Raw genomic sequence first — 7751 nt, forward strand, 5'->3', positions numbered from 1 at the left:
TAATTGACATATTTGATCTTTTATCTTTTACTACTAGTGCACATTATTCAATGCACTTTAGTGTGAGGGTAAACATCTTCGAACTCAACGTATAGATGAAAAGAGAAATACCCAAGATTGTGGTGTCCTTGCTCACTTCGAGGATGCCAATGGTACCATGGAAAGTTATTGTGGCTTGATCCAAGATATTCTGAAGCTTGACTTCAGACGATTCTTTATATATATACTAGATGTGAAGTGGTTTAAAGAAGTGGTAACAAATGGTGAGCATTGCACAATCAGACGTCATCCAAGTGGTTTTGTAATCATTGACTCTACAAAATTTCACCAAAACAAGAATGACCCGCCTGTAAGCTTAATTTTGGTGAGCATGGCTTGGTTAGCAGGTGCAGTTCATGCTATCTCAAAATAGTCCTCCATGGACTCAATCCAGATCGCGGCGTCGGCTTGAACAGTCCTTCCCTTGCCATCAAACTTAGGTGGCTTAATTTGTTTGAGAAGGAACTTCTTCTCTTGAACCACAGTTGGACTTAGTGCAGGAGTCAGATTTGGAACCTGCACTTGGGGTTCTATCTGAACAATAAGATTCTTTATGTTAACATCTTATCACACGTTCCCATATTATGTTGACTAGCATAGCCTTTTGCTAAGCGATTTAATCACTTAACACCACAGTTAACATTTATGATCAAGATAAAAATGGTAAAAAGTCTTATTTATTCGTGAGGGCAAAACCCCTTGAGTACAGTTATTTTGGATAAGTAAGACATGTTGATTAATACATCAGTTTGGGGAAAATAGGATTCTGTTAAAATCGGCTATAGGGACGGAATAATAATATGGAGTGGGGTCATGGATTTTCAGGAAATGGTAAGTCATAGGAAGCTTGGGGTATCCCTTCCTTTGATACCCATTCTTCTCATAGCGTCCTAACACTTTGATTCTATCAGCAAAGATCACCCTGGTCAATTCTTCATAGACATACTTATTCTGCTTGACTTGCCGATCGCTAACGTGCAAAGTTGCGTTTACGAGAGCTTCGACAAAGATGAACAGCTTCATGATCTTTAAATCCTCCATCCACTTGATTCTCTTCAAGTTGGTCTGAAGGTACGCGAGTTGGTGGGCTACTATGTAGTATATTCCTGAGTCTCCTGTCCATCTCCACTCCGCATACAGGGGCAAAGGGTTATAAATGCGGTCCAGAATAGCCATCATGCCAAGCCTCCGATGATAATTCGAAGCGTGCATTGCAGCCATGAACATGACCTGGAACAATAAGAACTTGCTCCATGCTTCGTAACTCTGCAACCCAGCATCCATAAGTGAGTAAAGAAATGTTTTCAATAGAAAACACTGCTCTATTCTACTCATCTTTCCCTGTTTATCCCCTTATTTCATTTATTTTTCCTCCATTAAGTTCCCTTATAATCTCTAGATCTTGTTGGTTTGCTCTGATACCAATTGTAATGTGTCTGCTCGTCCACTTGTGGGACACGTCTTAGCATCCCATCGGGAAGAGAGTCTAAAAAGTGCCACCTGGCACTTGCAAGGAATGTCATAGGGTTTGTGATCTGGGTCTTCCCGAGTCTGCCCCGAGTGGAAGTGTCCGGCCGTTCCCACTTAGGACCGACCTGAAATCAGGGTTTCCTTCCTTTCAGCAAAGTCTCTGGGGAGTAGCTACCGTCGATCTCTAGATGAACCACTTTGCATAGGAACAACAGAGTCAAAGCGGATTTATGCTGCACTTGGTTCATGGAGAATGGGAAACGAGAGGGATGCGAAGCTCAACCTCTCTGCCCATAAGGCATAGTCCCATTCCATTCCCCTAAAACAACATAAATTGGGATCCTAACTCTACTGACGCTAGGTCTTCATAGTCTCGTTATCATGTCTTTTGAGAAAATTTCCTAGCTAACTGGGACCACCCTTCCATAGGACGGACCCAAGTCACGTCCACCGCACTTTTCTCGGTTTGCTTAGTTATCTAATTACCTACCACATTATGTTTGACATGCAAAAGCAGCTTCCTTAATTAATTAATTTAAACAGAGGTTCCTTTATGTAAGTTAGGCACTGACACAAAAACAATGTCAAGCAAGTTCACTTTTCAAATATCTGATCTTTATTTATCATAGTCCCCGAATACATCAAGTATCATGCCCGAAGGCTATCCCAGTAATCTACAGGTTCGCTGCTCCAAGTTCCACCCGTATACTAGTACACGGGCCTCGAGAACCCATCTCGAGTCACGTCGGCCTCTTGTGCAGGATCCAGAGGCAAGGAATTTACAGCCAGAGCCTCCCCTGACACCCAAGCGTCCTCTTGCTCCAAGCAGCACCCACTAGAGAGACCTCTTGCAGTGGGTTAGGTCCATATACCCAACGCGGCTAACAACCCCCTTGGATAGGGCCAGGCAGACAGTCGGAGGTAACTGAACCTGCCTCCCTCTCCAGGATTTTAACCTAAAGCATTAAGTATTTTGCCTTGAATTAGTTCCTTGAGCAAGGAAATTCAAACAACGTATCTAAGTGTACAATCACAATCATTTCAAAGGTCGTTTGTATGATCAACTGCTAAGGTGTGATTCCTTCTTCTCGAATGCTCCCATCATTCGATCCTGGATCGTTCACGACTTGGTGAGATTCCAAGGGCTTGGCCAGCTAGGTTGCTTTTTTCCCCTTTTCCTTTAGGTTAGGATTTGTACCCTATCGACCCTATTTATCCTTACCCTAGGTTTCCTTGTAAATTAGGTCATGGACAATCCCGTTGTCCTTGGTTGTTCAACTTGTTGGTTATCTCCTAGGTCCCTTGAAGTACCTATGTACCTTTCTCTTTGATCTTAATAGATCAAGATTGCCTATCCCTTTGACCATGGCTGGTTGAGATGGTTCTGTTTAGAACAGTTCCTTCTCCGACTTAAGTATAATTTTCTTAAGCCTTCTTAATAATGCTCACAAGCACTAAGCTTTTACCTATCCCCCTTGAAGTCACCAAGGACTTTGTCATGGGATTCGTGGATCTCAGTCCCATTTGGTAAATTACAAGCAACGTTAAATTTTCCCAACAACTTTAATGCCACAACGTAATGCCATGCTTTCATTTCAATGCTTACAATTTTGCTATAATCCATACATTATTTTAAGCCACACATGCAAAGGTACTTTCTACGAATGCAATCTTAACATTATCCTCTATGTAACATTTTACACGATCTATAACCTTCTTGAATGGTCTATTTTTATGTGATCATTGTATGAGTCTAGCTGCACTTTAATCTTTTTTGCAGATTATTACATGTACCTTAGAATCCATCTTGCGACATGGACATGCACTTTGTTTCTTTCAATGTTCTTTGAAATGCATTTTAAGCAAGAACTTGTGCAGGGAGTAATGCACTCTATGCAAGAATTTTTGGTAATTTACGATGCAGTTTCTAATCAATTTCACCTATTACGATGTCATCCTACAACGGAGATTATCTTGTTCGTTACATACATCACAACTATGTTCATACCTAGGGAATTATCAAACACGCAATTCATGTGATGCATGTGAATATGATTCTTCACTGTGATGATTATAACCTACGATTTAATAATAAAGCAACTACAACCTTGTCAAGAGCATCTTGATAAGATCTGTCTAGTCTTTCAAAGATGTAGGCATTATAATGTATCCTTGAAACCTCTCAAGTGTGAGTTCTAGGTCAATCATGGTATAATCTTAGGCCATGTTGTGTCCAAAAATGGAATCTCAACTAACATCACTAAAATTAAAGTCAATTAGGAATCTCACTCCATTGATAGTGCTTCTTTGACAATATCGGCTATTATTGTCACTTTGTGCTAGACCACACTACTATTGCACAACCACTCTACAAGCTACTAATTACTTGGTCCTAGACACACAGAGGAATGCCTAGCTTTGTATGAAGTGTTGAAAAAGGATATCAGGATGACTTCCCCCATCTCAAGAGCCCCAAATTAAATGATAGCATTCCACACACACACATACACACCCCCCTGCACGCACGCGTGCGCACACACACATACATGCATGCGTGCACACGCACACGCACACACCCACACACATGCACACACGCATGCGCATGCACGCTCATGCGCATGTGCACCCACATGCGTGCACACACACACACACACACACACACACGCACACGTGCACGCACGCACACACACGGATTTTTTAGTAAGCACAATATGGATTTTTATTAAGATTTTCTATTTGACAACTCAATGATGCTGCCAAAATGCACTATTCTGCCATTGAGAGGGAGGGCTTAGTGATGGTATACGCAGTGAAAATTTTTCCATATTATGTCTTCACTACACCTTTTACATTCTTTGTTGACCATCAAGCATTTATGTACCTTGTAAATAATTCATGTGCTACGTGAGGCATTGCTAGATGGCTCTTGCTTCTATTGGAATTCGATTGTTCCATTTTTGTGCACAAAGTTAAATAACACTTCATTGATAATCCCTTATCACAAGTGATTAGGGGTGGTTAAAAGGCCACAAGAGTTGACAATCAACTCCTTGATGCTCATTTGTTCCACATGTGTCCCTTTGGAAAGCAACCAATAATTTTACTAATTTGTGCAAGTGTATATAGGTGCAATGTACATAGTCAAGTTTTTTATTTTTTCATAATTAGTGCAACTTAGTGTAATGCAACTAGCTTGTGATGGCAGTTCTCACAAATAGGTTGTTTAGTTTCCAATCTAATCCTGAGGCACATAAACAAGAATTAAGCCACAACTCTTATATGCACAATCTATAAACAAATTTTTTGATATTCCAACCACCTAAGTACTATCGTTGGTTAATTAAGGTAAGATCTTGATCTTCTTAGGGTTGGTCTCATCAATAAAATGTAGCCACTCTTGATGATCTAGTCATGAAAGGCAGTGACGTTTGAGGGTTATTTCTAACTAGCACATCCACTTAGGGTATTTTGATGGGTTGGTCCTTGGTGAGCATACGAGTGGTTTCAGATTGACTACTTAAGCTCACTTCTCAAGGTACAGGGTGAGCCTCTTGCACTGTCTTTGAGAGTGAGCAAAGCAAAGTAGGTTTCTTTCAAACATGGTAGTGTTTCTAGGTATGTGTCACCCCTTGGCCACTTAAGGTTCCATTTCCTAGTGTTGCACTACACAAGCTTAACACTAGAACTTTGGACACCCTCTTATTCCTTGAAGAGGTTCAACCATGAAGCATGATGGCTATCTCTCATCTACCCTTTCATACACATTACTAATACAAAGATATGCTTATAGAGAGCTTGCATTATCTTCCCTCAAGCATGAAAAATACACAATTGCAAAGCCCCATGATCCACGAATGCGCTCCTTTTGTTCTGAACCTTCGATGGCCTTAGCATGGAAGAAGCATGAGCATAGGCATGAGAGAGTGCTCAAGATAAATAATGAGGCTTCACCCACATGGTCCCTTGCCCTCACCCACTCACTTACTCTCTCAACTCTCTCAAGCTCTCACCCACTCTCTTTCTCCATAAAGTTGGCCAGTGTACCAATATATGATATGCTAAGATATTTTATTAGGGATTTTTCTTATCAAATACATAGCCATATAGAGTCAATCTACACATATTATGGAAATACATGAGCTAATTTCAAAATATTACTAAAAGAGAAGTATCTCATAGAGGATGCAGAGTTACCAAATGGAGTTTCCTAGAGTGAGTTCATTAGCTTGCAAAGGGTCCTTTGACTCCAGAGATACAAAGAGAGTTTGAGATGATGTTTGATCAATTGGATATTGTAGAGTAATTATCTTTGCTTACAAAGAAAGTTCTTTTGTTTTTATAGGTAGTGGACCCTACACTGTAGCTAGAGTTAGAGAAATTGTTAGAGGATGATACTACGGAGTAGGGCATAAAGAGTTGGTGGTCTAGAGCAAAGTATCTAGCCATTATAGGATAATACTACAAACCTTAAGGAAGATAAAAGGAAAAGAGATGGCAATAACCCAATGACCTCAAAGAGGGTTATTAGAGGGAATAGTGTTACAACTATATATATCATCTCTCACTTGACTTGGGTCTCACCTATATATACTAACTCTACATCAATATGAATCATTCTTTGGGAGCATGTCTTGTGTATCTCTCTCATACTCTCTCTCTCTCTCTCTTAACATGGTATCAGAGCTATGAATGCGTAGCAACAACAAGGAAGATAAGTCGTTTCATTGTTTATACTTGATTGAATTCTTTGCACAAGTGATGATTTGATACATGAACTTGTTCAAATTAGAAGTATTAGTTAATTTTTTCTTTAAAAACAAAACCAAGTGGGGTGCATAGCTCTCATTGTGTTCTTGAATCCTATCAAAATCGCTTGTCAATCGGAGTTCTGGATCAAAAGTTATGACAGTTCAGGATTCAAGACAACAATTCTGCTTGAATATGTGATTCTTTATTTAAAACTGTAATTCTAATTACAATTCGTTAATCCCCAATTACAGTTCGTCTTCTTTAATGACGTTGATTACAAAAAGCAAACATCTTGCTATTTTTAGCGATGTTTTATTCTCGTTCACGTTCTTTGTTCGACCGAAATAGCACTTTTCTTATACGCGTCATCTCGTCTTGCACGTTACATCTCTCTATTTCAGGCTTTCTTTTAGTCACTCAATACTTTTTGTCGTTCTTACGTGTATCTCCCTATTTTGATTGTCACACGTCTCAACTACGCTCGTCTTGTTCATGGTTTGCAGATTCTGCGATCTCATCTTATTTGTTTTCTCTCGAGATACATGCATGGCCAATTGCGTAATTGTTAACGGATATCCGTCTAGCCAACATTCGGTTCCCTTCTTCCAAGGACAAGGCTTTCCTAGGTGGAAAGCAAAGATGATGCTAATTCTTGAAGGTGACGAATTATTTGATATTGTTTTGGACGACCTGTCTTGTCCAGTTCAACCTATTGATGTGATGAATGACAATTCTCTGATTACTGATGACCCATTATTTGAATAATGGAAAATTGATCATACTCATTGGATTCGTCGTGACAAAGCGGCTCTTCGTTATATATTGTCTGCACTTCCAGACTCACTTATGTTGGATGTCTTTCATCTGGAAACCTCTCATGCTATTTGGGAGTATCTTATCTCAACGTTTGAGAAGAAATCGGTCCCCGAAATTTTATATCTCCAAACTTGTTTGAAGAATCTTCGATATAAGGTTGGTACTTCTATGCACTCTCATATCGGGGCTTTTAAAGACATTACCAATCAACTTGGTGCTGCCGGCGCTCCTATTGCTAAAAATCAGATTGTTACTCAACTTCTTCATACCATCAAAGATCCTTTATATGACAATATCATCACTATTTTGTCTAACAAGGATGATATCCACTTTGACAAAGCATGTATATCTCTTATTGAATATTCTCAACGTCATGAGCATCATTTGGAAAAATCTGACGCTGTTTTGGTCACTCGCGAACAAAGGGATTTTGATGCTTCTTTTGTTGCTCGCAAGTGTCCCGCTTCACGTTTTGAGCAGGGTGGACGCCCTAATCAAGGTGGTAAATCTTCTCATCTTGCTTATCCTAACAAACATTGTTCTTATTATGATAAGAAAGGCCATGTGGCTTCTGATTGCTGGGCACGCCAATATGATGAGGAGCATGGAGTTACTACAAAGCAACCTCGCTCGTCCAAAAGTTTTCCTCCTTGTGATTATTGTGCACATACAGATCA

This window comes from Lygodium microphyllum, chromosome 11 (assembly GCF_053477565.2).
Source record: "Lygodium microphyllum isolate KBCC chromosome 11, Lygodium_microphyllum_v1.1.10, whole genome shotgun sequence".
Lineage (NCBI taxonomy): Eukaryota > Viridiplantae > Streptophyta > Polypodiopsida > Schizaeales > Lygodiaceae > Lygodium > Lygodium microphyllum.